The 14726-nt window shown below is 37.8% G+C and overlaps 1 long non-coding RNA gene across 1 annotated transcript; it reads right to left on the reverse strand.

Moving 5' to 3' along the window:
* Positions 1–1623: 1623 nt before the first annotated feature.
* On the reverse strand, positions 1624–12443 carry LOC144366019 (uncharacterized). Its single transcript, XR_013424816.1, has 4 exons — positions 12112–12443; positions 8718–8825; positions 5075–5131; positions 1624–3493 (listed from the first exon to the last, which is right to left on the reverse strand). It is a non-coding gene; the product is annotated as an uncharacterized LOC144366019 (long non-coding RNA).
* Positions 12444–14726: the final 2283 nt, after the last annotated feature.

A 14726-nucleotide genomic window follows, 5' to 3' on the forward strand; every position in this document is an offset into this window, starting at 1 on the left:
TTTCAAATACCTTTGGCCTATTAAGTCTTGATATTTTCCAAATGATTCTCAATCTATGGACTAGGTAAGTCAGGCTGTTGCAATAAATTTCCACAAAAAAAAAAAAAGTGAGAAAGAATGACCTCTTAGATGTTTGAACTCTTGTGATGGCCAATTTTATGTCATCTTGGCTGAGCTAAGGGATTTTTCAGACAGATGGTGAATCATGGTTCTGGTGTGTCTGAAAGGGTATGTCTGGAAGAGATTAGTATTTGAACATGTAGATTGAGTGAAGATGATCACCCTCACCAAGGTGAGTGGCATCATCCAAACTGCTGAGAGCGAACAGAATGAAAAAAAAAAAAAACAGAGGAATGGCATATCTACTCTCTACTTCACCTGAGACATCTATCTTATCCTGCTCTTGGACATCAGACTTCTGGAATTGGGGCTTTCAAGCTCTGACAGACTTACATCATCATCCTGATTCTCAGGCCTTCAGATTCAGATAGAATCACTCCACCAACTTTCCTGGTTCTCCAAATTGCAGAGGGCCATCTGTGGAACTTCTTGGCATCCTTGTAGGACTTGTTGGCCTCCATAACCACATGGGCCAATATAAGTCAATTCCCATTATATGTGTGTGTGTGTGTGTGTGTGTGTGTGTGTGTGTGTATGTATGTATATGAACTCATACACATATGTACGTATATGTATATGTACAATATTGGTTTTGTTTCTTTGGAGAATATCTGATATAACTCTAAAATTCATGATTCTAAGAGATCACAACATGAGAGAGAGAGAGAGAAGAGTAACATACAGTATCTCACATTATCCATGGGAAAGATATCTTAAGACTCCAGTGAATGCATGAAAATACAAATAGTACCATAAGCTTAATTCATAAGTTAGGTACAATAAGACTAACAACAACTAATAATAAAATAGTAAATAATAATAACACACTGCAATAAAAGTTATATAATTCTCTCACACCGCCCCCCCCCAATTATCTTCCTTCTTATTATTCTGTATTTTCAGACCCAGGTTGACCATACATGACTATTGAAAATGAAATCACGGATGGAAGAGACCACTATATACTTAAACATAGATATATTAAGATATGTAGAGTCTTGCTTTGTGTAAGACAGAATCTTACCCTTGGATAATTATTTAAGATATCTGGAAATTTTTTTTAAAAATACATCTGTGAAACTCTCATTTTCAGAGATTATAATTTTATTCACCTGATAAAGAGGTTCCAAATTAAAATATCTTCAACTTTTTAAAAAGAACTTCTTAGGATCAGGAGTGTAGCCCAGTGGTAGAGCATTTGCCCAGCATGTGTGAACTTTAGATTCAATCCCCAGCACCGTGGGGGGAAAAAAAGTTCTTAGAAGTATTCAAAAGTACAGAACCAGGGGATTCTGATGTGTGGCCTGGTTGAGAGCCACTGCTTTGAGGTTTATTAGGGAGCAACCATGAAGGGTTTGAGAACAGGATGAGGCAGAGTTGGAGAGGCTCCTCTTGAGAGTTTACATTTGTATGTGTGTTAAAGAGATTATAGGAATACACAACAGGCACCCAACAGCCTTAGTCTGGGAAAGCTTATTAAAGGAGATGGACCTTAAGCAAAGGTTTTCAAAAGACAAAGAATACTTTTATTATAAGAATAGAGTAGACAAGATTAGGTTAAGAATGTACAAATGTAAGAGCAAATCATGTTCAGAACTAGAACAGAGATTCTAAACAAGAACAATTAAATATCAAGAAACACATGATCCAAACTTTGTTTTCTCTAGGCACTCAAGAAGTAGTAATTAAATTTCACTGTAATTGAATTGAAATAATCTTAATGCAAAACCATTAAATGGTTCAGATTAAGTTTTGTACTTAGCACAGTATTCATTTAATCCTGGGTCTGCTCTCAAAAATTTAGAAATATTTAGACCCAGGAATAATGCTGTCCATTCTCCCTTTCCACCATATATCATTTTCCAGCAGCTCAATGAACATTTTAAGCAGATTTGAGATCTGATAAAATTTTCCAATATCTACAAATGTAGTGAATCACTTTTAAGGGTCCTGTGGTGCCATATGGTTCCATGATCATAGAGGGGGATAAGGATTATATTTTAATAAAACATTGTCACTGAACTTCAGAATCTAAGAGTACCTTTAAAATTATGACTACTGTCTTTTTCAAAATTGTGAGGCATTTTATCCTCTTAAATATCCTCTTAGAATTACTTTTTCTCCATGCAGAGCTAAATCAAATAGTGTCAATTTATGAGATGTATTAAAAAACTATTCAGTGGCTAATGAGTTTAGAGCAAAATTTTAATGAGACTTCCTTGAAAATTTTACCTACCTGCAAAATCTTTCCATTAAGACTGTATAATCAACACAGTAGTCCTAACATCAGAGCAAATCACCAAGCTTTTACCAGCAGTCACCATCCAGAGGTAGCCAGACAAGGCAGAACAAACAGTACCCTTTTATCATCTGTAGGTGGGATCACATCATGACATATGCTCTACTCATTGAGAGAATCTGTGGAAATAGTGTAATAGCTGAAAATATCTGAGAAATTTTGAGACAGGTACAGTTTGGCCACCTCCACCCCTCAATCTTAAATCTATTCATTCATCTACTTATTCATTCAATAAACACTTAACCAAGATTGTATTATTTGCCAGACACTGAATAGGACAAGCCGTTCTCTGTTCTCATTGAGTTTAAAAGAGGAGGATGAGCAATGAACAAGTAAATAAATTAAAAATCATTAAAAAATCATTTTAAAATTTTAAAAATAAATGTAATTAAGGCCAAAAAAAAGTAGTTTATGGAAAGACAAATGAGAAGGTACCATCCCTGCGTAACTGAAGGAAAAGCACTTCACAGAAAGCCCTAATGAGATTGGAGAAAAGGAGGTCACAAATAGGTTGTACAAGACCTCTTTTCTATTTATTCTGGATCCTGTCAGCTGCCAGGTGCCAGGATTTGAACACCTTCTCTAAAACCCTAAATGAGCCTGTGTCTGACCTGTCTCCTTTTTGAAAAGTTTTATGCAGTAGATTCAGCTTTACATTTCATGTAGGCATGTAGCCACGCATGCTCCCATCAGGGGTGTAGGAATTATGAGTATTTATCTGTGTATGCTAGTCAATTTTTCTTCTCTGTGACCAAAATATCTGACAAGAACAACTTAGAGGGGGACTGGGGTTTGGCTCTATGGTAGAGCATTTGCCTAGCAGGTGTGAGGCACTGGGTTCAATCCTCAGCAACACATAAAAATAAATAAATAAATAAAGGTATTGTGTCCATCTGTAACTAAAAAATAATTTTTTAAAAAAAGAACAACTTAGGGGAGGAAAAGCTTAATTGTGGGGTCACAGTTTCAGTAGTTCAGTTCATGGTCAACTGACTCCATTGCTCTGGGCCCAAGGTGAGGCAGAATATCATGGCAGAAGGGTGTGGTCCAGGAAAGCCTCTCAGCTCATGGCAGCTAGAAATCAGAGAGAGAACCAGAAGAGCCAGGGACAAAATGTATTTCCCAAGGGCATGCCCCCAGTGACCTTTTAAAATATTAAGCCAACAAATGGATTAATCCACTGATTATGTTAAAGTTCCCATAATCTGATCATTTCACTTTGCTACATTACCTGAGATTTGGGGGACATACCATATCCAAACCTTAGTATTATGTGGCATGCTAGTAGGCCATATTGTTATCATAATTCAGGTTTTCCAATAAAGTCAATTATTTTTTCTCCTACAAATATGAACTTAGCTTTTAAAGAAAACTACATGGGAGTTATTCTTGAGTATTGTTTGTTCAGGATGCCCAAACTTACCTACAATGAGGAATGCCACAAACTTCCAGAAAACCACAAGAAGCTAAGCAGGAGATATGGAAAAAATTCCCCCTTTGAAAGAACAAACCCTACTGAGACTTTGATCTTGAACTGCTAGCCTCTAAAGTTGCAAGGCAATACATTACTGTTGTTTTAGCTACCTAGTTTGTGCTATTTTGTCATGGAAACCTGAAAGAACTGATACCATGGGTTATCAGTGACATGTCCTGCTTCCCCACATGTTGAAGTTAGAACATTAGAGAAGCACGCCGAGGCAGGCATATAAAGCAGGGTTTATTTAAAAAGGGGTAACATAGACTTCTCCATAGAGGGGGAAAGGGGGCCATAGCTGGTATCCCGGTATCCCAAGAGGCAAGGTGTTGTGCCCTTTTTATATGTCCTAGGCTTCCTTTGTTCTCCTGCCATTTCTCTCTTATCCTTCTTCTTCCTGCATTTGTGACTAGGCCCAGGAATGCTCGGTAGGGTGGCCAAAAGGTGGGAAACAGGTGGGCTAAAGGGAGAAGGGCTGGATGGAGTAGCCCAGGACACATTAACAACCTTATAGCTCCCTGTAGGGAGGGGAAATTCCTGGGTCAGGTTACCTTGGAAGCAGGGTGGAGCAGGGACAGGTTTTTGATAAGGGTGGAGGAAGGGCTCTGAAGGAATTAACATTTTAATCCCTCAGGGGACAGTCTCCAACTTCCCAAACCACTCAGAATTGGCCTCATAGATCCCACCTGACCTATCTACACTGACTGCCTGTCTAATGCTGGCTTCAGAACTAATCCACATTCCAACTATTCTATCCGAAATTTCAAAATAAATGGAAAAGCAACTTCCTATGCATCTGTAGTTTTTAAAATAAAAAGTCACAAAATGAAAAAAAATGAATAAAGCAATTAAAATAGTAAATATACCTTGAAATATGTATATTGTCATAATCCATTTTAGGAGATTCTGGCATTCATGGAGGGAGAAATCCCTTCTTCACACTCCAGATGAGAATCACTGCTCTAACCTCTCTGATTTATATAGGAATAGGGAGGACAAGCTTGGGAAAGGAACAATATAGTAAGAAATGCACTTCAGAGACGTTGGATACAGAGTTCAAGACTAGGGATGTAGTTGGATCTCTGCAGTAGAATAAAATTATGTCTGACTCCATAGCTTTTGGTGTAGGTACCTGGGAAACTACCCAACTTCACAGAGAAGTAGAACTAGAAAGACCTTACCTTTAAGCAGCTTGGTCGCAGTCCTGGCATGTTATGGAGTGAGTGGTTTTCATCTTGCTTTTGGAACAAAGTAATAGATACCATGTTAGTTATCTTTTTCTTTCTTTTTTTTTTCCAGTTACTTTTCATTTTTTTAAATTAATTTTTAAAAATTTTTATATAACAGCAGAATGCATTATAATTCATATTACACATACAGAGTAAAATTTTTCATATCTCTAGTTGTACACAAAGTATATTCAGACCATTTTGTGTCTTCATACATGTACTTTGGATAATGATGTCTATAACATTCCACCATAATTTCTAACCTCATGCCCCCTCTCTTCCCCTCCAACCCCTCTGCCCTATCTAGAGTTCCTCTATTCTTCCCATGTTCCCCCTTCCTACCCCACTATGAATCAGCCTCCTTATATCAGAAAAAAACATTTGGCATTTGTTTTTTGGGGGGATTGGCTTACATCACTTAGCATTATCTTCTCTAGCTCCATCTATTTACCTGCAAATGCCATGATTTTATTCTCTTTTATTGATGAGTAATGTTCCATTGTGTATATATGCCACATTTTTTTTATTCATTAATCTACTAAAGGGATTCTAGGTAGGTTCCACAGTTTCATTTTTACTGCTCACACATCAAATAGAGCACTAATCTCTAGGGTATATAAAGAATTCAAAAAGCTTAACACCAAAAAAAACAGATAACCCAACCAATAAATGGGCCAAGAACCTGAAGAGGCACTTCTCAGAAGGTGATATACAACCAATCAACAAATATATGAAAAAGTGTTCATCATCTCTAGCAATTAGAGAAATGCAAATCAAGACTACTCTAAGACTTCATCTCACTCACATTGCTGATGGGACTGCAAATTGGTGCAGCCAATATGGAAAGCAGTATGGAGATTCCTTGGAAAACTTGGAATGGAACCACCATTTGACCCAGCTATCCCTCTCCTCAGTCTATATCCAAAGGACTTAAAAACAGCATACTACAGGGACACAGCCACATCAATGTTTATGCAGCACAATTCACAATAGCTAACCCATGTTAGTTTTCTAGGGCTATCATAACAAAACACCACAAACTTAGGTCTAGCTAAAACCACGTAAATATATTGCTTCATAATTCTGTAAGCCATATTTCCAAAATCAACATGTTGAAATGGTTGGGAAGGAATCTGATTTGCCTTTTCCTAACTTTTAGTGGTCTGAGCAATCCCTGGCTTCTAGCTACATAATTCCAGCCCTCCCTCTTCACATGGCATTCTCCCTGTGTGACTGTGTCTGTTTCCAAATTTTCCCTTTTTCATAAATACATCAGTCATATTGGATTGAAGCCTGTTCTAATGACTTCATCCTAACCTGGTCATCTTCAAAGACCCTATTTTCAAATAAGGTCACATTCACAGATACTAGAGGTTAGGACTTCACTATATCTTGGTGATAACCCAAACCATAACAAATGCCAAGCTAGCCATCAATACTATGAGAGACTAAAGAGCACCTGTATGGTTCTCGGACTAGAATCTGATCCAGCAGGCCCAAATACTCAATCATTCCAAAACATCTGCTAGAAAGATGGATGCTGTTCATGTGCTCCCTCTGCTGGAAAAAATCAGTGATGTTTTTAAACCACTCAACTAGCTGCCTTTGTACCTGTGTTCACAGGTAAAATTAGCCAATAATTTTCCTTTTATGTTCAGTCCTTGGAATCAAGGTTACATTATTCTCATGCCATGAACTGGAGGACTCTCCCAACTTAATGTCTTATTTAGACATATGTTTCTTTTTTGAACTACTTTTGGTATGTTATGTTTTTCCAGAAAATTGACATTTCATCTATGTTTTCATAATTTTAGCATATACTCTTGCATATTCTGTTATGATTTTTAAAATACCTCCCATATGTGGATTACGCTCTTTTTTTATTTTTTGTGATATCATTCTTCTATCTTGCCAACAGTTATCTATTTTAATACCTTTTTCAAAGAATTAATATCTAATTAGTGTTTATCCTATTACATAGTTTTATTTCTTAATTTCTGTTTGCATTTTAATTATTTGTTTCCTTCTTTCTTTGGTTTACTATATTGTTCCTTTCGAACTTTTTGAGATTGATACTCAATTGTTGGGTCAAACACTCCAGAGAGGGGTAAGGTCGAAAGGAACAGAAGTGCGCTTCAAAGGCATTTGATACAGAGTTCAGGATGTAGTTGGACCTCTGCAGCAGAATAAATCAGTCACTGGGACCCAGGAAGGGCCCAACTACCCTCATTTTCCAGTTCTCTTTTTGCTTCTGTCTTCAAGTCAGTTTTATCCTTTATGGCTGCAGATGGATATTTTCCAGAAATGAGGAGTGATTAAAAATAAATAAGATAGTAGCCTTGAATAAACCAAAGATGGTGAGAGGTATATTGAACTCCACTCTCTAGACATGTTTCAGAACTGGAAAAAAAAAACACATAAACAAATAACACATCATTTGGGACACATCATAACAATAGACGTGAAGCCCAAAAATTATCAAGAAGTCAGTATTTTCGAACTAATTTATAGCTTTATTGTAATCCTCATCATCATTGAAATGGAATTTGGAGGTGGGATCTTAAAAAGATTCTAATATTTAGTTGGAGAAAGAAATGAGTGAGATTAACTTTTAAAAATGAAAATCAATGGTAATATGAAGAAATTAGGGCCTTCTAGCTGTTAAAATACATACAATTATTCTTAGGTTGGCTCAAAAATAAACAGACTAGGGGGGAATAAGTACACAAAATACCAAAAATAACCAAGATAGCTATTCTCCACTCTTTTTGAAGAATGTCTCTGGTCTTAATGAAGACATTAAAATTCAAGTTGTTAAGCCAATACTGAATCTGACAATACCTCTATCCGGGACTGTTATAGTTTCAACTTGTGTGCTTCTCCCTCTTCATTTTTAGAATTCAGGAATTTCCCATTCTTGTCATGAATTTATGGTGGCATTTTTGTGGCCATTGGGCCATGATAAGACAGAAAGAGTGGCTACCCTTTCCACTGCTTCTTCCCAGTGGTGTTGTCTTGTCAGACCAAAAAAAATTGCTATGTGCATAAATGAGAATTGTTGTTCAAGTATAGATATATAGCTTAGATGAATTTGGTACCACTATAGCCTGGTGACCTTTCTTAATAGAGGTTTTATGAGAAAAATTAAGTCCTACAGGAAATGTTTGGAATGATTATTTTCTCAATTATCCTTCAGATAGTACATTGTTAATGCCATTACAGACACACAGGAAAGAAGTTAATCCACTGCATACATCAAGTGATACAAAGCTTAATCCTTTCATGAAATCCCAGTTGAGAAGGGCTACAGAGAACAACAAAATAGATTTTGTACTCTCATACTGGACAAAATGCGCCACTTTTCTTGAGCAATTTGATGTTTCAATCAAACAAAATTACAAGACAAATAACCTATTTTAGCATCTGGGTTATGACCTTCAGGAAATCTTAGGCTAAAACTTTTAACCTCAGGTGTTTTATTAATTTGCAAAGGTTGCTATAAAAAGTACCACAATTTGGGTGGCTTAAATAACAGAAATGTATTATCTCACAGTTCTGCAAGCTCAAAGTCTGAAGTCAGCAAAGCTTGTTCCACCTGAAGTTCTGAAGAGGTGAGCTGTTCCTCATCTCTCTCCTGGCTCATATGGCCATCTTCATGTACACGTGTCCTTTTCCCTGGATGGCTGATGTGTCCAGCCTTCACCTTTGAATAGAACATCAGTCATGTTGGAGTACAGTTCACCCCAATGACCTCATGTTAATTCAATCATGTCTATAAAGACCTTATCTCCAAATAAAGTCACATTTATAGGGAATAGAGGCTAGGACTTCAAGAGATAAATATGAGGGCTGATTCAGTTCAATCTATAACACAACAAGGTTATAGAGTCAATTGTTAGTTTTGTCTGGTCAGCTTCACTGAATTTTCTTCTTGAACTGAAATCCTACTTTCAGTAAATTTTGTTTGTTTGTTTGAGGTGGGGGGTCTCACTGTGTTGCCCAGCTGGTCGTGAACTTGTGGGTTTCAGCAATCCTTCCACCTCAGCCTTTCTAGTAGCTGAGACTACCCATGTTCACCACTGTGACCAACATCAATAATCTTTTTCACTAATCATCTCTGTTTCCAAGGGGTAGGCATATCCAGAATTGAATAGTCAGAGAAGCACATAATCCTGGTATTATGATGTGTTTAGGGATGGGCACGTGACTCAAAGTAAGCTAATAAAAACTCTCACTTGAACAATTTGATGTTTCAATCTTGTCACAACTTTTATGTGTAACTACCATAAAAAGTTGACTGCCCGAGAATAGAGTCTACCATAATGGATGTATAGCACCCCACATCCTTCAGGCCTATAGTACTCATTTTTCCAACTGCTTGGACTATTGGCAGCTCGTGGCTCTAAGCTGAGTTATTCTTTCTGAATTACCCACAACCAAACACAGCCGCCTGGATCAACAACTGATTGATGTGAGGATGAGGGCTTCTAAAGGCCCAGTCTTCTTCCCTTCAAACTAAGCAACCCTCAGGGTTATCCACCTCCAGAGCTCCTAAGAAAATCAGCCACTGCCCTTGGCCTAGTCCTGGTCCTTTTACTCCCTTCATCCTTGTTGTTACCCAGCATGCTCCCTGATACATTTTCTGCATACAAATTTTCATCTTGAGCCTATAACTTCAACATAGAGGAAAATAGTGTTAGAGGATCCTGATTATACCTTGTTTGAGGCTACAGGTTCAATCTTGGATCTCTTGGTTACATAGGTAGTAAGTTTCCTTTTTAACTTAGACTACTTAGTTTTGAGTTCCTGCCCCTTTTGCCAAAAGAGACTTAACCCGTTACATCTTGGAAAATAAGAGCTGGAAATAGCCTAGAGTGAGCAGCAGATGAATACTTATATATTCATTCAGCAAATATATGGAGCATCCTTCCACTCATCTAATTTGTGCTAGGTTCCTTTGTAGGCACTGGGGACACAGAAGTACAAAATTTAAAGTCTCTATTCTCAGAGACTAAGAGTTTGATGGGGGAAGGAAAAAATAAGCAAGTAAGAAAATAAACAGAGTATAATCTTAAGTAAAGGCTGTCTACCCAAAGTTGGCCCTGGGAAATTTGCATGCCATCAAGCCTGGTGCTGCCAGGTTAGATGACATTATATTCAAGCAGAAGTTCCTAAATTCTGTACCAATGAGTCTCCTGGGAAGTTTGCTATGACATTTAAAGTCACTTACAAGGGCTTGGAGAGACCTGGCAATTAACATGTTACCCTCCTATGTGATTTTTGATGAAGACCTAACTAGGAGATTTCAGAGACAATACCTCAGAACTTGACTTCCCTAGAATATTGTCTTCATGGACTTCAGTTCTGCTCTTTTTCAGATCAACCCAAGTACCTTTTGTGGATTACTTGATTAAGCACTCAAATAATCCTATTAGGTGGGTATTTCCATCTTCTTTGACAGGTAAAAAATATAAGTCAAAGAGAGGATAAGTAACTCCCCCAAGGTCATATAATTCCTCCATGGTTCTGAGCCTAGGCAGTCTGACTCCAAAGACCTCTGATTCCAAAGACCTTCCGTTTGGAAGTCTGAACAACTTTGTAGTACTTGAGCCATGGGTCGTGCCTGCCAAACATGTATCTGGGTCTGTTTCTGACAATGATGTTGAAATCATGAGACCTACTTACTACTACCAAATGCTTTTTATTTGTAAGTTTGTTCAATCTTTAAAACAACAATAAAAACAAACCTGCAAAGTTGGCATCATTGTTCCTACTGTTCACATAAGCCACCCCAGGTTAAGAAATGATCTCATAGACTTCTAACTAGGGCTGGAGATGGGTCTCAGTCCTGCATCTGATTCCAAAGCATACACTCTTAAAAATTGCAACTAACCAGCTGGGTGCAGTGGCACATGCCTGTTATCCCAGTGTCTTGGGAGACTGAAGCAGGAGGATTGCAAATTTGAGGATAGTCTAGGCAATTTTGCAAGACCTTGTCTCAAAATTTAAAAAATAAATAAAAAGGGCTGATGATATAGTTCAGTTGTAGAGCACCCTTTGTTTCAATCGCCAGCACTGGAAAAAAAAAAGAAAAGAAAGAAAGGAAGGAATAAAGGAAGGAAGGAAGGAAGAAAGAGAGAGAGAGAGAAATGCATTTTTCCAAGAAAATGATCATCTGGATCCATTTTGTTTATTTTCATTCAGTTTCCTCTTTAATAACGTCCAGATAGAATTCTTTGTCTTGGAAATTGAGAATACAAGAGATTAATTGAGAGGAGTCTAGGCTATACTACAGATTTGCCAAGCTTTTAATTTGGGCAAATATTTATATCCTACTATCAATAAAGAGTAATATATGGGGTGGTTTCCATGCAGTCACCACAAGGTTTCTCATTAAAGGGCTGGTAAATTGTTCCAGCCACAGGTGAGCAAGTGCAGAAACTCACTCTTATCATGGTCCCAGTCTTGTATCTCCCCAGTCCTAGGCCTGACATTACCAGATTACTGGAGAGAGAGAGAGAGAGAGAGAGAGAGAGAGAGAGAGAGAGAGAGAGAGAGAATATATCCTGAAGATTGAACTGAGGGGTTCTCTGCAGTACTTTCCCAGCCCTTTTTCTTTTATTTTGAGACAAGTTCTCACTAAATTGCATAGGCTAGCATTGAACTGGGAATTTCCTGAGTCTTGGGATTATAGACATGTACCACTAAGCCTGACCAGAAGACTCTCTTAATGTAGCTGTGACTTTGAAAGATTCTTCCCAAATTTCCTTAGGCTTTTTGCCTTTACTCAGGTGACCAAGTAACTTTGATTCTTTCATCTTCCCCCCCCCCCCCCACGCGGCTCTGGGCCTTTGTGTTCATCCACACACAGTACTAAACCCATCACTGAGCACAGAACCCTTCTCTGTCAGGTCCTAAAGGTATGACTTTGGTTTAGTCTATCTGTTCTTTGCTCTGCCTTCTCAAAGCTGTGATTTCTCTCTACTCACCAGTCCCTGAAGATAATCTTGCAAAGAAACACACGTTGGCTTCAGGACCACAAGGTCAGTGACCTCCTTGTGGCCCTCATTCACCTCCTCATCAGGTCTCTTGCTAGGTGTCCCTGTGGTTCACTGAATGTCTTCGTTCTCAAGGCTCCTGTGTCATCTTCCTGAATCTTGAGTCTATTTTCACTCCATCCTGAGAAGAGCCATTTCCATCATCCCTGTGATTTGGGGTGAGGAGGATTAAGTTCCTTAGGAATAGATGACTCCTTTTTCTAAGTTGCTTCCTGGATCCCTTTTGAAAAGATCTCCTTCTTCCACAGCTTCAGGGCAAAGGACAAAAAGATCTGTACTTAATATGCAGACCTTGCAACCAGCCTTCCAACTGCTGTTCCTGCAGAAAACCCTTTCAATACCTAAAAATTCTTCTGCTTTTTCATATTCTACCCTTTGCATGTAGACTATCCATTTTTATCACCATAATATTATAAACTATTTCATGTACCTTTTAATAGATTTAATATACTTAGAATGTACTAAAAGAGCTGATACTGCTTTTTAAGCATCCAAGTCAAATTACCAAATATAGTCATGAACTTTGGAGCTAATAGTAAACACCATTTTCCTGTTATTTTATCATGAAATATTTATGAGTGCTCTGAAAATAATATTGGTATATGCTTATTATTAATGCCAATTTCCCTCAAAATGAACTCTTAAAATTTAAACACAAGTCCAGAACATTAAAATTTCACAATGTGGCTAAGAATAAAAGGCATAGTTTTGTATTTAATGAACATTTACTATGTGCCATGTTCTACACTAAGTGCTTTACAGACATTATCTCATTTAGTCCCTCAATGGCCCTAAGAGGCTAGTATATAACAGTAATCGCAGATGAGCTAGCTGAAGCACAGAGGGGTTAAATGACTTTGGAGTCCCAAGCCACAGTGGGGCTTGATTCCAAAATACAAACCTTAGCTGTCAAGTGATATTGACTCCTCAAAATAGAAAGGTTGAAAACGTGTGTGTGTGTGTGTGTGTGTGTGTGTGTGTGTGTGTAAAAGAGAGAGAGAGAGAGAATATCAGACATCCAAAATACAACAAACTACGGTGTTTCATCAGAATAGTTTTATAAGGAAGAAATCCTCATTCTGGATTCAAAATACATATAGTAAATGATGTAGTAAGCTTAATAATATGCTGGTACTTTTTGTTATGTGCAACCTATCATTTATATAATTTTTCAAGATTATAAGAAAATTTCATAAGACATAGTATTAACAATCAGACTTATTTTGACTATTTAAATGTGGTCCTTGAGCAACCAACAGGAAATGACCTGGATGACTCTTAAACCTAAATCCTGGGTTAATGGCAAGGTGCTCAGAAGTTGAATTTTCTTCCATCTTTCAGCCTGCAAAATTGCATTTCTTGTGTTGCTACTTCAGAGTGACAAACAGATACCATTTTACCTAGATTTCATTGTAAAGGGAATTGTAATGCTAATAATAGCATTAATAGTGAGTCATTGTGGCAGCAGCAGCAGCAATTTAAATACTATATTTATTTCATGAAGATGCTGTTATTAAGGTGACAAAATCAGATTATAGCACATCTATCATTTCATTTTGCCATTTATCTAGAAAGAAGTAAATGACTTCTGCTCAGCCCCAGAATGTATCCAGGAAGTCCTAGTTTGTTCCTAGACTGATGATAAAGTGATAGGGTCTCTTGAATTCTTTTTCCATTTTGTCACTTCAGGCCCTTGAGAATTGTCAATACTGGCCCTTGAGAATTGTGTTGGCCCCGTGGGCCCTTCCTTGTAGGAGGTCAGAGACTTCAATTTCTGCATGGCAACATTTATAAAAATTACCATTGAGAACATATGGGGGCCCTGGAATTGTCACAAAACACACAATTATCATGTAATAGGACCCAAGGCCTTCCTTTTTTATTTGTCCTTTTTAGATATACATGGCAGTAGAGTGTATTTTGACATATTATATATACATGAAGTATAATGTATTCTAATTCGGATCCCATTCTTATGTCTATACATGATTCAGAGTTTTCACTGGTAGTGTATTCATACATGAACATAGGAAAGTTATGTTCGATTCATTCTATCAAGGCCGTCTTAATGTATTCCAAGATCTCCTAAATTAGCATCACAGAGACTCAGAGTGAACTCCATAATCAAAGTACATACGCTGTTTTGTAAACCTTGTGAGGGATGCTTAGTTAGCTAGCTCAATGTGCAACCAAGCCTCCTTGTGGTTGGAAAGACTGGAGTTCTAAAATGATCTTTCCAAGACCCTTTAGAGCTGGTATTCTCTATGTGAGTCATATTCTGCCAAGCACATTCAATTTAGTGAGAAGTATAAGGTAGAAATGAGGCGGAGGCTATATTCCTGGTGATGCTTTGCTCAACTTTTCCCACAGCAATGTTCCAGGGCCTGTTCTCCGCTTCCTGGGTGTTGAGGAAGAAGCAGAGGCCATGTTTTGATTGCAGCTTCCTGAGCATAAGAACACAGTTGCAAAGCTGCACCCTTGAACTCATGGCTCTAGTAGCAGTCTCAGGAAGAATAATTGCCCAGGGTGTCAGATCCATACTGTTC

Source organism: Ictidomys tridecemlineatus, chromosome 8 (genome assembly GCF_052094955.1).
Source record: "Ictidomys tridecemlineatus isolate mIctTri1 chromosome 8, mIctTri1.hap1, whole genome shotgun sequence".
NCBI lineage: Eukaryota > Metazoa > Chordata > Mammalia > Rodentia > Sciuridae > Ictidomys > Ictidomys tridecemlineatus.